The sequence below is a fragment of the Sceloporus undulatus genome, chromosome 8 (assembly GCF_019175285.1).
Source record: "Sceloporus undulatus isolate JIND9_A2432 ecotype Alabama chromosome 8, SceUnd_v1.1, whole genome shotgun sequence".
In the NCBI taxonomy this organism is placed as follows: Eukaryota; Metazoa; Chordata; class Lepidosauria; order Squamata; family Phrynosomatidae; genus Sceloporus; species Sceloporus undulatus.
This window is the reverse complement of record NC_056529.1, coordinates 34,168,133-34,186,179: the sequence shown is the minus strand read 5'-3', so window position 1 is coordinate 34,186,179 and position 18,047 is coordinate 34,168,133. Positions and strand designations below refer to the sequence as shown.

The 18,047-nt window shown below is 40.9% G+C and overlaps 2 protein-coding genes and 1 long non-coding RNA gene across 7 annotated transcripts in view; 1 reads left to right on the top strand and 2 right to left on the bottom strand.

Annotated features, from left to right (window-relative positions):
* LOC121914292 overlaps positions 1-2,248 on the bottom strand; it is a 29,284-nt gene extending 27,036 nt beyond the window's left edge. The window contains exon 1 of one of the 5 annotated variants that reach the window (XM_042437600.1): positions 2,097-2,248. The gene's annotated coding sequence lies outside the window, so the exon portion shown is untranslated. Of the gene's footprint in view, positions 1-125; positions 249-335; positions 381-751; positions 771-840; positions 1,128-2,096 lie in introns of those variants that run through there. The other 4 variants (XM_042437599.1, XM_042437603.1, XM_042437601.1 and 1 more) reach the window with 4 other exon arrangements.
* A 1,544-nt stretch (positions 2,249-3,792) lies between these two features.
* On the top strand, positions 3,793-17,953 carry LOC121914294. Its single transcript, XR_006100516.1, has 4 exons — positions 3,793-4,296; positions 11,641-11,755; positions 16,525-16,653; positions 16,917-17,953. It is a non-coding gene; the product is annotated as an uncharacterized LOC121914294 (long non-coding RNA).
* The window catches only part of LOC121914293, a 32,023-nt gene continuing 19,526 nt past the window's right edge, over positions 5,551-18,047 (bottom strand). Inside the window, exons 12-15 of the mRNA XM_042437610.1 lie at positions 11,419-11,467; positions 8,021-8,114; positions 6,576-6,616; positions 5,551-6,037 (exon numbers count right to left, since the gene is read on the bottom strand). The gene's annotated coding sequence lies outside the window, so the exon portion shown is untranslated. The remainder of the gene's footprint in view (positions 6,038-6,575; positions 6,617-8,020; positions 8,115-11,418; positions 11,468-18,047) is intronic.

The window sequence follows — 18,047 nt, the reverse complement described above, 5'->3', positions numbered from 1 at the left end:
GTTTCATTCATCCTATATCTGTGCATTTCATTTTTTCTGCATAAGTGCAGTACCTTACATGAATTGTATTTTGTTAGCCAAGCTTTCTTTCTATCATTTTCACATCCATACACAAGGATCCTCACTTTGGCGTCCAGTTTTATATTTCGTCCAGTTCTTTCATCAGTGCCATGATGATTATCATGGAAACCCAAGTCACACTCTCTCAGCCTCAAAGGAAGGCAATGGCAAACTTCTTCTGAACAAACCTTGCCAAAGATAATATAATATAAAATAATATGTATTTATTTATTTATTCCCCGCTCTTCAGCCAAAAGACTATCAGAGCGGCTTACAGTTTGTCAATTCGATAGATTTGATTGAAGGCACACAGCCATAGATTTTGGCTGCATCCATAGTGCAGAAATAATCCAGTTTGACACCGCCTTTTTTCAGTGTCCTGGCTTAGTGCTATGGAATTCTGGGAATTGTAGTTTGCCCTGGCTTCAGAATTACAACAATTCCCAGAATTCCATAACAGCCGGGTACAGAATACAAAAACACAGTGGGGGGAAAAACCACCATATTTTAGTATGTTGAAAAAACACACATGACAACAGCAGCAAACCACAACGGACCACAATTCCCAGAATTCCATAGCACTGAGCCAAGGCACTGAAAAAAGCTGTGTCAAGTTGGATTATTTCTGGAGCCACAACAATCCTGTTAAAATACAAAGACACACACATTTTAATATGTTAAAAAAACACACACTTTATAACCCTGTTTGTGGGTTTGAATCGCCTCAGAATTAGGCTAAAGAAAGAAAGAAAGGCAAAGAAGAAGTTGGCTTTATTTTACCTCAGGAGGAAAGAGAGAGAGAGAGAGCCTTGTCGCCTCAGAGAGAGCAGTCCCTTCAGGGCAAAAAAAGGAGGAATCGGGGCTTTTTAAAAATGAAATCAAATAAAAATAACCAATCTTTGTCTTTCCCTTGAAATGAAGGAGGAGAAAAGGACGAAAGGGAGCCTCCTCCTTCTTTTTTGTGTGAAGAAAATGAAACCTGAAATGAGAGCCTCCTCAGAGCTGGGCGGGAAAGAAATGGCACCAATAACAACAAGAAGAAGAACTTCTTGAGGAGCCATCTTCTTCCCATTTTAGGGACAGCCACCCATCCCTTTCTTTTTGTCTCTTCTTGACATAATTTTTCTTCCCATCCTTTGGAGAACTTTTGTTCCCATCTTTTGTTGATTTTTCACTTCTTCTTTATTTGCTGCCAACTCCCTTTCTTTCAATTAGCCTCAAAGGGACTACAAGATCTCTTTACATATTGATTTTACAGACTATTATTACCTTTGAATAATAATATGCATCCAAAAGTAAGCTAGACTGCAAAAGTACAAAGGAGATTTATTCCATTTAGATTACTGTATTTTTGCATTATTTCTCTTTCATGCCAATGCATCAACACCCAGATTTTAAAATTCTGTTTCTGCAGTTTTACTAATTCACCCTCCTATGATTTTTGGATTAAATACTTCATTCCCATCATGCCAGCAATAGGCAGCAAGCAGACTTATAACAATAACAATAGCAGCTACATTTCTATACCGTTTCATACTGAACTACCATATATACAGTGGTATCAACTGGGGTTTGGTTCCAGTATTCCCCATGGATAACAAAATCCATGGATGCTCAAGTCCCATTATATACAATGGCACTGTAAGACCTATCAAATGGCAAAACCCAGATTCGCTCATTGGAATTTACAGTGTGTCCTTGTTATCCACTGGGGTTTGGTTCCAGGATCCCCCGTGGATAACAAAATCCGTGGATGCTCAAGTCCCACTAAATATAATAGTATAGCATGTGTAAGTCGAGGGCAGGTTTTGGGGCCAACATTATGGATTTTGATATGACCTGTGGATAGGTTGAGGGTAAAATTTAGAGGCATGTAACAAAGGATCTATGGAGCAAAGGAAAACAATGCCAAAGAACTTTAAAAACTTCAGCAGGAATAACTGTTTATGCTGATGCTAGATGGATGAGAAAGTACATTAGATTCTTCCCTTTCACCAGGGGATGGGTCATTATATATATATATGTACAGTACTTACATTGACCAGTTGATAAGTCAATTCAGATTTCTTGAGTCGCTTTTTCGACTAAGATTTCTAGACTTATACATATGTATATAGAGTAAGCAGGCTCTGTCTGGGCAATTGCTCATCCTCTTCTTGCCTTGTTAGAAGACATCAAAGTCCAGTTGCTGGGAGGATCAACTTCCCCTTAGCTGCATGAAGAAATGTCTGTGTTTCTTAACACACCCTGTTTGAAAAAGACTACTCAAACACATTTTGCAAGAGGCAGGAACTGCCTACATGAGCAACCCAGACCATTTTAGGATATATTCCAAACCCCAAAACCAAAACATTCTTTGTAGCCATGGTTGGTTGTGAAACTCCCTTGACCAGAGCAGCTTAGATTCATTCTATAAATACCTACCTTTCGATGCCTGATAAGACTTTTACTGTTCCACCGAGAGTTTTTGTCATTGATGGCCTTTTTGCTTTGAAAAGGCTCCAGTGTTACTGTAAGGTATGAGAATCATAGTTGGAAGGAACTCCAAGGGCCATCCAGTCCAATCCTCTGACATGCAGGAACTCACAATTAAAGCCCTCCTGAGAGATGGCCATCCAGCCTCCGTTTAAAAACCTCCAAAGGAGACTCCATCATATCCCATTGCTGAACAGCTCTTACCACCTTTAGGTGGAATTTTCCTCTAGTTTGAATTCATTGCTCTGTGTTGTTAGCACACCCTGCACACCCCTCACAGTTTTTGAGGTCCCCATATTTTCATATCTCATAGTGTGTCTTTGAGAGATTTTCAGGAACAGGTTTCCAGGAGAAAATGAGTGTGTCCTGAGGCATGTGCACATCCAAGTAATGGGGAAATCGATTCCATATGAGTGTATTAAGTGCTTTCCCCTTCTTCCCCCAAGTCATCACCATGTCCTCTTGCAACTTTAAACAATGAAATTATTTGCACCCAAAGCAGTAAGCCAATTTCTCTGACTACCCCCTCTTGTGTTTCCAGCCAAATTTCCCTGTTTGTCCATCCTGGGAAAATCCTGACCCAATAGCTGCTTTTGCCACATGAAAATTAAAGCCATCAACTAGTCCACAATCCCATTGATTCCAGGGAAAGGATAGACCATCGCTTGGGGATATATTTTAGGTATACGTACGGTTCCAAAACTTAGCCCCTTTGCACGCAGCTGGCATACACACCTGCACTCTGTACATGTTCTGTGGTGCCGCCCAGTCTGAGCTTTCCGTGGTCTACTCATTGGACAAGTAATCATCACCCCCTTGCAAATCCCTCAAATGCTGCTATCCCATTTCCATATTTCCACTTCAGTTAGCTCTGAATGCTGTGCCTGTTTGAATGGCTATCTTTTGTGTGTGATTGCATCCTGCATTTTTCCAACTAAACCTGGAGTTCGCTTCTGTTATTACTGGTATAAATAGGTGCATATGGTCCCAAAGGTTAACCAGCCTTTTGCAAAGCTGATTTCTCCAACATTTAAAGAAATACTGACATTTGGAGAATGTCCTCCACCTTTCTTTCGGTAATAGTATCCTAGTCTCTGGAACATCAGAAAAGAAGTTTGCTCCATTTTTAATAAGAAGGAGAAGGACGGAGGGGGCAAACGGAGGCAAGTTCGGGATGACAGAGGAGGGAGGAAGAGGAAGGGGAGGAAGGAAGAGGACAGAGAGGGCAAATGGAGGCAAGATCAGGGGTGGCAAACGGAGGTGGCTGGAGGGAGAGGAGGAGAAAGGAAGGAATCAGATGGAAATGATTTTCAGGTTCCCATTGGCAAAAAACCAGTTCTTTTTAAAAGAACCACAAGCAAATCCATGGTAAAAAAAAACCCAGGTTAAGGGGGATTTACACTGCCCCCCCAAATCGGGTTAGAAAACCCTAGTGCAAGTGTGAACAACCCCGATTTGGGTCATGAAACACTGGCGCAAGTATGAACGACTCTCATTTAAATCAGATTGGAGCCCAGGTTAAAATGCAGTGTGAATGGACCCTTTGTTAGTTTTGGCCCAGCTCTCTAATCTGTTCAAGTCATTTTGAATTCTGATCCTGTCTGGATTGTTTTAAATCTTCCTAAATATTCACATGTTTTTTTCCTCATAGATTTCTACGCTAGTTACCAGTTTGGGCCAGAATCCGATTGAAAGTTTTGGTTCTGGTATTTTAGGCTCTGTGCTCTGATCTCCCCTGTACCTGGCAGCTCAGCTAGCATGGTATGTACTATCTAACCCAGCAAAGGATTATTGTCTGTTCTACTGATGCACAGAGCCCTGTCAAGGCTGTTAAGCCTTTCAAGATCTGGCTCCACGTCTGTGAAATGGTCCACCTTTGGACCTCCAACTGGAGGAGCATCTCACATGTTTGCATAAGGGTTTAAGACCTTCCTCTTTGATCTGCCACATTAATCTGCTGGGTTGTGCCTGAGGTTGCTTGAAAGCTTTTTTTTCAGGTATTATGGTGTTGGCAATATTTTACAAGACACCCTGGGAATTTTAAACTAAGATGGGCAGAAATTTTCTTCACATCTCATTATACAGTGGTCCCTTGGCATCTGCTGGGGTTTGGTTCCAGGATCCCCTGTGGATACCAAAATCCATACATGCTCAAGTCCCATTAAATACAATGGCGTTGTAACATGGTATCTCTTATATAAAATGACAAAATCATGGATTGCTTTTTGGAATTATCCCCCCCCCCAATATTTTCAACTCATGAATGGTTAAATCCATGGATAAAGAACCTGTGGGTATGGAGGACCAGCTGTAGTGCAGCTCTCACTATCCCTAGCTAACTGAGCCAATTATGAGGGAATATGGGATGAGTAGTCCAAGATCATCTGGAGGACCGTATCTTCTCCCACTTTAAACAAAGACAGAGATTAATATACAAATAAACCAGAGCAGACGTACAGTGTCCAGTTTTCCTCTCCAGTTCATCATCCGTATTTGGCTCAGACTCAGACTATCTGGCAGACCATATCTCCCCAGTGAAGGGTCCTTCTCTCACTCCCAAATTATTGTTGCCAACACAGTTGGTGAGGACATTAGATAAGGTCTTCTTGGTAGCTGCTGCCCCTGGACTCTGGAATTCCCTTGCTCTCTTTCCATTGGCAGACAAAGCCCTTTTTATTTCCAAAGACTTTTAAAAAGGGCTATGGTGTGCTGAACTATTTTCAACAGCTCATTAAACTTTTAATTGCATTTTGTTATTTTATCTTTAGATCTGAATTATTTTGATTACTGTGAATAGTTTGATTCTATTTTAATGTTTGTGTTTTGTATATTTCAGCTGCATTGTCTTTTTTAAAATTGTATCTTGCCTTGAGTCTCAATTTCAAGAGAACTGCAGGATATGAATATAATATTAATAATAACCATAATCACTACCACCACCAACATATATTGTGACAATGTATATGCATTGCATCAAGTTATCATAGGCATAATGAAAAGTTCTTGGTAGGTCTCTTTACCTCCATCTCACAACCCTTTCCTACTCATACAAATTACTTGAATTCAGAGACTACTTGCTGCAGGAATGGCTCCAAACCATTTCACCAATTGGCATCTCTTGCTACATTTCTTGGCTTGGCCCAAGAAGAGAGTGAGTCAAACACAACTGTTTGCTTGCTACAGGCTTTTTAATCACTTCAGGAAGGAAATGCTGCTGAAAGGACTTCAAAATGTTGCTTGCGGGGAAAGCAGAGAATCGACCCAGCTCCTGCAAAACAGCTACAAAGCACAACTGTTCAGTGTCAGGGTCCAAGCAAGGAAGAGGAAAGTGACCCAGCCAAATACAAAGCAGATTTGGTAGAATCTTTTAAGGACTTCCTCACATTTTCCGGTGATTCTGTGATAGCCACAGGGACTCGCAAAGCAGAATCTTTCCGGTTTGCAGCAGTTCCAGGGAAATCTTTTGCTGTGAGCACAGGTGGGACAGGGTTTAAGCCTGTACCTGTAAAAACAGAAAGGTATTATTTAAAAAAAATCAGGGAAAAGTGAAGGCATCAAAATTTACTTCACAGAGATTACTATTTGCCCTTAGCAACACTCCTAACCTCTTGACCATTGCCGTCTCTGGCATACAGCCTGTCCTGTCCCCATCCTGAAATTTGCCTGATTCCTTCAGGTGTGGTATGGGAGGCAATCCAGTTGCCAGTTTTGAAGTGAGGTTGAAACACCAGTCAATTTGACTTGAATATGTGGAATGGAGAAGGCACTATTGAATTCTCTGAATAGGCTTCTCCACTATATTGTAAACCGCTCGGATTCCCAGTGATTGGGCGGTATATAAATAAAACCTATTATTATTATTATTATTATTATTATTATTATTATTATTATTATATTTATTGGAAGACAAGGTGGGGAAAAGGAATGAAAAGCATGATCCAGATATATGTGTGTACTTTCATGAATATACAAGTAAGATGGAGCAGTGAATTGGGTTAGGAACACAGAGATGCCACCAAATGAAAGCTAGGAGGACATACCCACCATGTGTCCTGCCTAGAGTTGATCAGTCATTTGAGCCCTGCAGAGGATAAAAGAAAAAACACAGAGATTAACATGTAAATCACTTTCTCTCAACCAAGGCTCACACGGTATATATACACCACTCATTTCCATGCCACCATTCTCTGAAGACACCAGCCACAGATGCTAGAAAAACGTTAGGAATAAACTCTTCCAGAACATGGCCACATAGCCCGGAAAACTTACAAAAACCTCTATGGCCTGTTACAGACTGCCAAAATAAAGCTGCTTCGGGTCTCTTTGGAGGTATGCTGTTTAAATGATGCATGCATCCTAAGAATCCAGAAGCTGCACCAAAGTTGCACCCCAGTGCTTAGGAATGGAGTGCGGCTTTGGCGTGACCTCCGGACTTTTAGGACCCATGCATCATTTAAATAGGATACCTCCAAAGAGACCCAAAGCAGCTTTATTTTGGCAGTCTGTAACAGGCCTATGTCACTCAGTGGGTTTACATGTTTGAGTCAGGATTCGAACCCTGGTCTCCCAGTGTCCTAATCCAATGCTCAAAGCACTACACCACACTGACTCAGCTATATTTGCCCATCCCACATTTATTTATTTAGGTATTTATATCCTGCCCTTCAGCCCTAATGGCTCTCAGGGCAGCTTACAATATTATTTTTAATCAGATAGTTCCCTGCCCTCAGGCTTACAATCTAAAAGACACGAAACAAAAGGAGAAGGGAATGATGGAGGGAAAGGGGATGAGGTCCAGTGGTTCTTCTCTCCCTCTGAGGCCTGGACCAAGGCAGATGGACTGGAGGGAGGGCTCTTCCTCCTTCCAGGCTAGTCCTGATGGAACTAGATCCCACATGCCGAGGTAAATCTATAGTAACACCACAACACCTCCTTAAGACCCACCTCTACCCACAGGGCGAGGTCCACATGCCCTGGCATGTGCCTGGTAACAGAGAGAATTCCTAGTTTAGTTTAGGAAGGTAGCACCATCCAGCTAAAGGGAGGTGAGGGAACATATAGCCCTGAAGATGTGGTTGAATTACAATTCCCCTCATTCCTCACCACTGATATTGCTGGGCTGGAAAGATTGAAATTGAAGTCCATCGCAAGAGGCCAAAGGTTCCTCATGCCTAACTCTGAGCTAGAGGAGAGTGCAGATAAACTCTATTAAGCCTGTTGAATTTCAAAGGAAAACAGAAACACAGTGCCAGATATTCAACTGGATATGGCTAAAACTAGGGTGTATACTGGGAGGGTTGAAACAGTAGCTCTCTGGAAATCTGATGATCCTGTCAGCAATTTTTCCTGCCTGCTTTAGGAGCCTGCAGACCAGTGGCCAGTGTTGTAAGCCAGCTATCAGATTAAAATCGCTTGGAGAAACTCTGGACTTTTCTAGCAAGCTCTTTCTTATGGTTCATTTGCCGCTTGGAACTTTTGTCTTTACCATTGACCTTCTTCACGACGCCTCCTGGGTGCAGGCTGGTGCGATGGTTTTCTCATATACACATCTGTGTCGACCGCTTCTTGAACAGCTTGTTCTACAAAATACATAGGAAAACACAAACACACATTAACACCCATCTATAACCATCTGTACATGCAGCGGTGTACTATGATAAGTGTTAGTTCTTTAATAATGTATGCATTTCTGAAGATATACAAGTGCATTTTATGTGTTGATTTAAAGTATTTTACATGTACAGCAATGGTTCCCATTTAGCTTTATTATAATGGAATGGACCACACTCCCTCGGAGGGTGGCAGAGTCTCCCTCCTTGGAGGTCTTTAAGCAGAGCCTGGATGGCCATCTGTCAATGAGGATGCTTTGAGAGTTCCTGCATGGCCGAATGGGGCTGGACTGGATGGCCCTTGGGGTCTCTTCCAACTCTATGATTCTATGACCAGTAGCTCCAAAGGAGGATGTTCAATCTCATAAAATGATGCAACCAGCCTGTTCACCGAGTGTAATGTAGATGTACATCCGGATGTCTGCAATTTGCATAAAACATGTCTGGAAGCTGTTTCAATCTATAGTCAATCTAGTTATATTGGGATAAAAAGATCCCTTGGTCCTAAGGGTAGGTCTGTGCCAACATTCTTGTTGCTGTCCTGTTTAATTTAACTCTTTTCTGTAAACACGAGTACACAACAGCGTCCACTCTTTTAACACAAATGTAATAAATTCTGATATTGCATAACACACACACACAACCCCCCCCCACACACACACACACTTCTGCAATTAGAGCTCTGAAAAAGTACGGTTTTGCACTACAAATCTTAGAATCCCCCCGTTTGCATATGTGAGATTCTGAGAAATAGAGTCAAAGAAGTATTTCTTTTTCTTCAAGTTCTGACTGCAATATGTGGAAGAAAAAGCAGAACTACTAAAGCAAACAAAAAATCAACCAGGGAGAATCCTGATTGATGCTTTCTCATCTCATTTTTCCAGCTGCTTTTAAAATGTCCCATTTTCTCTTTCCTCCTCTGACTTTCCCCCTTTTTCTCCTGAGCTTACTTTAGTTGATGCAAAGTGAATTAAAAATGCAAAACTATTTTTCACTCATCTAACTCAACAGTGGGGAGAAGACAGGAGGACTTAGAGGTCTGCCCTTGACTATACTCTGATATTGCTTGGTCACACATGTCCCCAAGTATTTTGTGGAATCGGTTTGCCATTTTTAAGCCATATCTTTCCAACAGGATTGCTGAGGTCCAAGGTATCATCATCATCATCTTCTTATATCACAGTTATTAATTGAAATGCAATGTTAAAAATACAAACCTTAAAATTAAAAACACACAACATTTAAATCCTAGCCCTTAGCAGCTAGAAAAGTCCTGACAGAATAAGCGTGTCTTTATAAGAGTATATTAGAATGGCCCCCAGATCAGCTTGCCCACATCTGCACTATAGGGGCAGCCTGGATTTCTGTAAAAATTAGTTGTTGGAAAGAACATTTATAATACTTTAAAAATGAAGATGGAGTCTCCTTCCTTAGAGGTCATTAAACAGAGGCTGGATGGCCATCTGTCAGGGATGCTTTGATTTAGGCGGGGTACAGACCGCCGCTTTGCGGCGGTCTGCCGCCGCCGCCAGTAGGTCCGCGGGGGGAGCCGGAGCCTTCACACGGCCCGACTCCCGCGCGGACCGAAAAAGAAGCTCCAAAATGGAGCTTCTTTTTAAGTCGCATTTGCGACGTAGTGAGGCGCCAGGGGCGCACTCACTACGTCACAACGCCCGCGACGCGTACGGACGCTCAGCGTCCGATACGTAAAGATGGCGGCGCCCGTATGAACAGGGCGCCGCCATCTTGTACGTATTCAATACGTACTAGGGTTAGGGGGGTGCGGAAGCACCACCCCTTCCTAACCCTAGTACGTATTGATTACGTACTATTTGGCGGTCTGTAAACCGCCGTAGATTTCCTGCATGGCAGGGAGTTGAACTGAATAGCCCTTGTGGTCTCTTCCAACTCTATGATTCTACGACATGTACATTGCTTAAATGACCTGTTCTGCTTCCCATGAGGAAATAATGAGCTGAATGAAGCAGAACAAAACGTTGCTGACTGTGGACTGTGGTATGCAGTCAGTATTGAAATCAATTGATTTTAAAATGGTGTTTTACTCTGCACTGAACTGCAGTGATTTTTGGAAAGGGCCAGGAGATCTTTTTCTAGCAGAAATAAGCAGCAATGACCCATGAAGTGTTGTTTCTTTGTGGTGGTAAAAGAACAAAGAGCATCCTCCCCCAATGGTTAAACTTGGAGACTTAATTCTAATATGGAACTTAATTCTAAGATTGGTTTACAACTTAGATTTGTCATATGTATTAGCTGATTTTACAGTTTTGTATTTTAATTATATCATTTGCTTAATTGTTGTATAGTTTTAAGCTTTATGATTTTTAGATTGTACAACATTAGCAGGTTTTAATGTTGAATTGATGATGTTTGTAAAGTACCATGTAAATTTTATGGCACTATATAATTAAACATTAATAATAATAATAATAATAATAATAATAATAATAATAATGGACATAATTTTTAACTGGTAATTACAGTGGGTCCTTGTTATCTGCTGGGGTTTCATTGCAGGATCTCCTGTGGACATCAAAATCTGTGGATGCTCAAATCCCATTAAATATAATGGCGTAGCAAAATGGTGCCCCTTATATAAAAGGGAAAATCAAGGTTTGCTATTTGGAGTGTATACTTTTTTTGAATATTTTCAAGCCATGGATGCTTGAATCTGTGGATAAAAAAATCTGTGGATAAGGAGAGCCAACTATATTTATCTATACCAAACAGCTATAGTCAGTTGTCAACAATCCTGTGCCATCATTAGGTGTTCAGTATGTGGGTGTAAAAGACAAGGCCTTTTCTATACTGTCACCCAGACTGGGCAACATATCATCACAAATACCATGTGTGTGTGTGTGTGTGTATCTGGTCACCAGTTGCTGTTAAACTCCAAATTTATTGTTTTGAGTCCAGCTCTGCAATAGGCTCTGCAATAGGTTCCAGCTTGGGCAAAGGTCCAATGGAAGAATAACACTGAGAAAGTTGTTATCTGGATTCCAGTCATCTGATCATGGTTTCCATAAGACACTGTTACAATGGCGCTCTTTGGTGGCTCTTAATAGATAGTATGGGTTTTTGAGTATGTTTTATATTAGACTAGTGTTCTTTAGGCCTTTACAGACCCAATCCAACATCTGGCCTTGTTCCCAAATAGCTATTAGAGGAATATGAAAAAAGAGCATGGAGATACACAAATGAATGAAATTACTTAACAGGGTAGGAAAACAGTGTTATCAATCAGCATTTAACTCACCAATCTCATCCACAAGATGCTCATGAGTGGCAGAGCGAGAAGCTTTCTCCTTCAATAAAAAAGAGAGAGAGAAAAGAGAGATAATATATTAACTGGAGAGTCTGTGTGGGTCTTAATCTTATTTTTGGCATCTGTTGACAATAGCGTGAATGTCTGAGCTTCAGAAATGCAAACTACATGGTGCAATGGGTGAACTTTCAAGATGTTTTTGTTCAATTACAGGTGATATTTTGTTGGATGGGATCTGCATCTACCTGTGTCAATTTAAGCATGCTGGAGTAGTTGTACTAGAAAGACACCGGAAAAGAAGCAGTAAGAAAATATTTCCAATACGGTGGTAGGTATGAATTTGGGCACAGCCTTTCTAAAACTATTCAGCTAGAGGGACACCATTTTGTCCAAACCAGAATTGCCCTGGGAGGCCTAATTACTGAAGGAAGAGTGAATGCAGTGTATGGGAAGGCCTATCTAGCTTAGTAGAGCATCTGCTTTATGCTTAAATGCTCTCTGAGGTGGACTCCAGCATCTCTACTTTGGTGGCAAGTGATGAGATATGGTCTTCTTCCTGAGACTCTGAAGAAACACTAATGGTCAGAAGAGATAGTCCTCATCTAAATAGATACAGAGCTTGTCCTAGTATCCTAAGAAGGATCAGCAGGCAGTGGGAGTGTGTATGGAGGGTATGTGTATAGAGCAGTAGCAACCTGCCAAACGTTCCTCTTGAGTCCCTTGGTTATTCTCTGTTGGAGGGCAGAGATGTGTATGTCACATAACCTGTCCTTCACTCCCCAGATATGGGAAGAGGATAATGTCCCTTTACTAAAAATGATGTACCATTCAGCTGTTATGCTTGTTTGTTTCTGCATATGCAATTGGGAGGCAGAGCACCATCTTGTCCATTTCCTAATGCAACAAAGTGACTCAGGCAAGTTTTGTTCCTAAAAACCATTGCTAACATAGAGATGCCTTTCCCTCCTATTGCAAGCAATATTTTAAGAAGGTTCAATTTTACTTTACTTCATTCCATTTTGTATTTATATTCTGCCTTCCTCTCAGCACAGGATCTAGAGATAAATCCTGCCATGCTTAACTCTGCCCTGTGCTTAATGTCTAAGATGGTTTTAAATGGCTCAGACAAAATCACGGTTTGCTCTAGCCATGGTTTAACTTCAAAACACAGCTTAGTGTGATTTCTGATTAAAACTACTGCGTCATCACTGTAAGTCCACTTTGCTGGAGCAGATATCAAAGTTCTGGGTGATACTGAAAAGAAAAATACAGACAGATGGTAAATGATTTCTTCTAGAAGTGCCTGAGGTGCCGAACACATAGCAATGACATCAGCTTGACCTATTTTGAGCCATGGCTTCCAAAAGCATTTATGGCGTGTCTGGCAAATACTGTATCATATTTGGATGGAACACGATAGTCCAACATTCCTGAATAAGGTTAACTGAAATTCAATGCTACACAGAATGACAAGCCCCTTTCACTCTTCCACTTTGTACAGTTTAAGAAGAGATCTCTCAGGCAAAAATGGGAAATTAAGGAGCTCTTCTCCATAATCAAAATGAAAACCTATACATTATAGCCACAACAATTGCCACAGGAGAATGTAAGCATGACAAATTGCATAGATATATAGAAAAGGAAAAGTGACAAGGTCTGCAAAAGAGGACAAAGTAGTTATGGAGAAGAGGAAATTTCAGTAGGTATCACATGCATGCCAGGTAAAATGCTGAAATCTCCTCTGTAATACAACTACGTGCCTCTGCCCCCCTCCCCCCCTTACACTGCTGGAAAACTTGTGGCCCGAGAAGACAGACCAAGAAAGCAAAGGCTGAGCCTGTGCTTTTCTGGCCCCATTGCTCACCTGGGTAAGCGCAGGGACAGGTGGGTGTTCAGATACCCATTCCCACACCAATCTTGTCTATTTGGGTCCAAAGTTATCAAGTGATATAATATAAACCAATTACATGTATTCATTGTTCACCCTTTCCTAAAGCCAACCTGTTCTTCAGCTAAGATAGAATTTCATAGAATCATAGAGTTGGAAGTGACCACAAGGGCCATCCAGTCCAACCCCATTCTGCTATGCAGGAACTCTCAACCAAAGCATCCCCGACAGATGGCCATCCAGCCTCTCTTTAAAGACTTCCAAGGAGGGAGACGCCACCACTCTCTGAGGGAATGTCTTCCACTGCCGAACAGCCCTTGCTGTCAGGAGGTTCCTCCTAATGTTGAGGTGGAATCTTCTTTCCTGGAGCTTGCATCCATTGTTCTGTGTCCTGTTCTCTGGAGCAGCAGAAAACAAGCTTGCTCCATCCTCAATATGACATCCCTTCCAATATTTAAACAGGACTGTCATATCACTTCTTAACCTTCTCTTCTCCAGGCTAAACATACCCAGCTCCCTAAAGCATTCTTCATAGGACATGGTTTCCAGACCCTTCACCATTTTAGTCGCAATTTTCATCTGCCCACTCCTCTAACTTATGCAAAGAGGTGCTTTGTATAAACTTTGGCTGACATTTTAATCAAGCTGACTGATCTATAGTTCCTGGGATCCTGCCAATATCCTTTTTTTAAAATATTGGGTCAGCACAGGAAGGTAAGGAACAGAGGTTTGTGTGTGTGTGTGTGTGTGTGTGTGTGTGTGTGTGTGTGTGAACGGCCTGATTTTGCTATGGGGTATCCTAGAACCTGAGTGGAAAACCAGGAGTAAATTACGCTATCTACCCTGGGGTCAAACTGGATCCTCCAGGTCTGCATCTGGACAGGCAAGATCAGATCTGATCCTGCCTCAGGGGTTTTGGCCTGAGTCATCTGATCCAGATGATGTGAGGCTGGGGAGAACCCAGGCCTTTTAGTCCAAGTGAACAACCCCTAAGTATTCCATACAGGGCAGACAATTTTTTGCAGCTTTTATCAGTTTAAGTTTGACCTTTGATACTACAGTGGGCCCTTGGTATCTGCTGGAGCTTGGCTTCGGGACACCCTGTGCATATCAAAACCCATGGACATTCAAATCTCATTAAATACAATGGATAATAAAATGGTGTTCCTTATATTAAAACAATCAAGGTTTGCTTTTCAGAATTCATATCTATCTATCTTAATATTTCAAAGTCAAGATTGCTTGAATCTATGGATAAAGAATCCGTGGATATAGAGGGCCAACTGTATAAACAGACAGCATATTGGGAAAAGTTGTCAAAGACAAATATAGACTGGAGACCTTTATCACTTATGACAGCACTTTACACAGAAACATCTTTGAAGGTTAGAACAGGTGCAAGTTTTGCTTTGACAGATATGATTCCTACACACAAAGGGGTTCACCAACATTGCAGCTTATCACCTTTTCTGTTTAATTTTTATATCAGTGATACTGTTGTTTCACTTCAAAATAAGGATTATCACAGAATATTTACTCAATGTCCTGCTAAGATTCTGCTTTTAGCGATCAGGGCAACACCAGGAGTTGTGCCACTTTGTAATGGATGAAGCAGTAGGACTGGGGAGACCATCATTCATCACTCTGTCACAGCCTCCATAGGTAACCAATACAGCACTTTCCACATTCTTAAATTAATCATCAAAACTATGATTGACTACGGAAACCTGCCAACATAAGAGCATAAATTATATTTGGTTGTTTTAACTTCTACTGAAATATAACTGTGAGTAGAAAAAGCCTTGACTGTTGTTTGGAACTGCTATCCACTTTACAAAATTAAATAGCACTTTCAAATAACTTTATTTTTGTAAGCCAAATAACTTTTTAAAACAATACTGATAAAACAAGCAACATCGAGTGCTGAAAAGTTAATTATTGATATCAAACAGTTACCAGCTAAAATTTAACAGGAAAGGAAGAGTTAACAGAGAGACGGGGAAAGAATGTTGTCTATCTGTGTTGATATTTAACACCTGATAAGATTTCTAGTGTGTAGAAAGTTTCTTCAAATATTTTCTGGAAGGGACTTCTTTTCCAAATGTAGTGGACTTGATGTAACAAAGAAGTTTTGTACTAAGATACTGTAGATGGTGTAATGGAACCTAAAAAGTGAAATGCACAGATATAGGATGTGGGGCTCCTGGCTTGACAACATTACATGGGAAAGGCATCTAGGAGTCCTAGTAGAACACAAGTTCAACATGAGTCAACAGTGTGATGCAGTAGCTAAAAAAGCCAATATGATTCTAGACTGTATCAATAGAAGTACAGTGTCTAGATGGAGGGAAGTAATATTACCAATCTATTCTGCTTTGGTCAGGCCCCACCTGGAATACTTTGTCCAGTTCTGGGCACAGTTCAAAAAGGATGTTGACAAACTGGAGCGTGTCCAGAGGAGGGCCACCAAAATGGTAAAAGGTCTGGAAAACATGCCCTATGAGGAACACCTTAGGGAGCTGGATATGTTTAGCCTGGAGAAGAGACAGTTAAGAGCTGATGGGATAGCCCAGTTTGAACATCTGAAGGGGTGTCATAGTGAGGCTAGAGCAAGCTTGTTTTCTGCTGCTCCAAAGAATAAAAGATGGAGCAGTGAATTCAAACTACAGTATAGGAAAAGAGGTTCCACCTCAAAATTAGGAGGACTTTCCTGTCAGTAAGAGCTGTTTGACAGTGGAACACACTTCCTCAGGGTGTAGTGGTCTCCTTTTTTGGAGGATTTCGAAGAGGCTAGATGGCCATTTCTGGAGGATGCTTTGATTGAGAGTTCCAGCGTGGCAGAATGAGGTTGGACTGAATGGCCCTTGAGTTCTGTTCCAATTGTATGATTCTATGGGATTCCAGTAATATCTGGAGAGCCTCAGAAGTCAGTGGTTGTGGATTACTATGGGCAGAGACTACATAAGGACAGTTGGCATAAATATGGCATATTTGATATGCCTGGATGAATCACATCTTTAAGGAGAGAGGAGTCCCAGAGCCATACTATTCCTTCCCATCCCATGCCTCCATCATTCAGTCCTCCATTACCACTGACCATGCTTTGATTTCCCCCAAAGTTTTTGTAAACCCCCCCCCCCCAGCTGCAAACCTTGGTGTTTCAGCCAAGTCTGCTAATCCTTTCTTTGTGCATGTGTTTTTGGTTACAGACACAAGGGCACTCACAGTATGAACGTTGGAACTAGCAGGAATGATTAACTTTCAGATCCTGGGGGACAACTCATCTGTTCAAACACCTCACCTTCTCCTCAACCAAGAATGCATACGATGACAATCAGGTAATGATTAAGGAAAGCATTGATCAGAAATTGGGAACCAACTGAGTAATTTATTCTTGAATCCGCTCTTGTGCAATGCATTTAAACTTGGACAAATTATTATTATTATTATTATTATTTTACAAAAGATAGCTACAATGCAAGTTTACATATAGACCTCCAAGGCTATTTGTTATTTACATATTAATTGATCGTTTTGTATTGTTGTTATAAAACGAATAAAACTTTAATTATATTTTTAAAAAATCATTTTTAAACTTCAGCTCCCAGAATCTCCCAAATTCCAGTTCTTGCGGGTATCACCCTAATTCGTCTTGCCTTTAAAAGAAAGTATCATCATGCAAAAATTAAGTAATGATTACGGGAAAACACCATACGAATTGCTGGGAAAGAAACAGGAACAAGCCAGCAACACAAACATTCTAATAGAAAGCTGGAGGATGTCCACAGAACTCCACCCATCCAAGCAGAAATAGGAAAAAAAATATCTGCTGGGTCACACTGGACAAGAAATACAGCATTTGCTAAAAATAAATGCCTTCAGTTTGAAAAGCCACACCACTTCAGTGTTTTGGATTTGTTAAAAAGTTCTAAAATGAAAACACTGACAACTGATACCACTGTTCAAAATACTTCTCCTACATTCGGTTGGAAATATTTTTTTAACAAGTCCCTATAAGGATGGTCACAATGATACCAGTCTTGTTTCAAGAATGGGAGCAGAAAGGCTGCAGCAGAGAGGCAGTGGTTTACCCAAGGCATCTTCAAGACTTGACTTGAATTATTTTGAAATGGTTTAGAGCAGAAGGGAAATTAAAATAGGAGTAATGCACTACTTTTCTAAGATGGTGGGACTGCATGCTCCTGTGAGGCAAGAGGCTTTGCTGACAGTAGCAGTGCTGCTAGCAGGGACTCCTACATCAGATAGGAGTTTGCTGGGGAGCCAGGTTAAAAATGCCAAACAGCTATTGGTGCAGATTGCTACTGCTATTTTTTCTATGTTATTTCTTCCTCCAGAACCAAATTTTCTGGAACTTCAATTTGCATCCCACTTGATCTAACCTACGAATTTTGGAACCGTGCCATCATTTGTGGAATACATTTGTGAAAAATCATATATGAAATACTATTAGTGAGAGACATGATTTTACCCACCCTGCCAAGTCCTTTAAGCATTAAGAGCAATGTAAGAGAGTCCTAATAATTCTTGCTCTTTCTTTTTCATGCATTCAAGCAGCTGTGTATACTGTACATAAATGTAGTGTTGTCCCTTAGCTATGAAGATTAAAGTAGAGAATTAAATCAATTTTATCATTCATCTGCTAACTGATCTCGTGATTCCTCTGCCATGCCCCACAAATGTCTACTGGCTTAATTACCATGTCATGCTGAAA